This window comes from Schistocerca gregaria, chromosome 7, assembly GCF_023897955.1.
Source record: "Schistocerca gregaria isolate iqSchGreg1 chromosome 7, iqSchGreg1.2, whole genome shotgun sequence".
Classification (NCBI taxonomy): Eukaryota; Metazoa; Arthropoda; class Insecta; order Orthoptera; family Acrididae; genus Schistocerca; species Schistocerca gregaria.
The window spans coordinates 391,793,911-391,795,301 of NC_064926.1; positions in this window are offsets into that span (position 1 = coordinate 391,793,911).

Sequence of the window (1,391 nt, forward strand, 5' to 3'; positions counted from 1 at the left end):
GGAAGTCATTTCTGAAAGTATTTGTATGGAGTGTACCCATGTATGGAAGTGAAACATGGACGATAAATAGTTTGGACAAGAAGAGAATAGAAGCTTTCGAAATGTGGTGCTACAGAAGAATGCTCAAGATCAGATGGCTAGATCAAATAACTAACGATGCAGTATTGAATAGAATTGGGGAGAAGAGAAGTTTGTGGCACAACTTGACTAGAAGAAGGGATCAGTTGGCAGGATATGTTCTGAGGCATCAAGGGATCACCAATTTAGTATTGGAGGGCAGCGTGGAGGGTAAAAATTGTAGAGGGAGACCAAGAGATGACTACACTAAGCAGATTCAGAGGGATGTAGGTTGTAGTAGGTACTGGGAGATGAAGAAGCTTGCACAAGATAGAATAGCATGGAGAGCTGGATCAAACCAGTCTCAGGACTGAAGACCACAATGACAACAACACTCTAATAAACTTTCAAACAGGCACAGGCTATGTATTTGTAATTTATATGGTATATAATATATAAATATATTTGTAATATACAAAAGGGAAACATTATTACCAAAAATCTCAAAAGGTATTACATTTATTTCAAATTTTCAAATGATACTCTAATGAGCATACAGATTTATGTAATATAGGTATATATTTTAATGTATATATAATATAGAAATATATATATATGTAATATGCAATGAAGATGATGTGACTTACCAAACAAAAGCGCTTGCAGGTCGATAGACACACAAACAAACAGAAACATACACACAAAATTCTAGCTTTCGCAACCAATGGTTGCTTCTTCAGGAAAGAGGGAAGGAGAGGGAAAGATGAAAGGATGTGGGTTTTAACGGAGAGGGTAAGGAGTCATTCCAATCCCGGGAGCGGAAAGACTTACTTTAGGGGGAAAAAATGACAGGTGTACACTCGCACACACACATATCCATCCGCACATACACAGACACAAGCAGACATTTGTAAAGGCAAAGAGTTCGGGCAGAGATGCCAGTTGAGGCGGAAGTACAGAGGCAAAGAAGTTGTTGAAAGACAGGTGAGGTATGAGCGGCGGCAACTTGAAATTAGCGGAGGTTGAGGCCTGGTGGATATCGAGAAGAGAGGATATACTGAAGGGCAAGTTCCCATCTCCGGAGTTCTGACAGGTAGGTGTTGGTGGGAAGTATCCAGATAACTCGGACGGTATAACACTGTGCCAAGATGTGCTGGCCGTGCACCAAGGCATTTTTAGCCACAGGGTTATCCTCATTACCAACAAACACTGTCTGCCTGTGTCCATTCATGCGAATGGACTGTTTGTTGCTGGTCATTCCCACATAGAAAGCATCACAGTGTAGGCAGGTCAGCTGGTAAATAACGTGGGTGCTTTCACATGTCGTTCTGCCT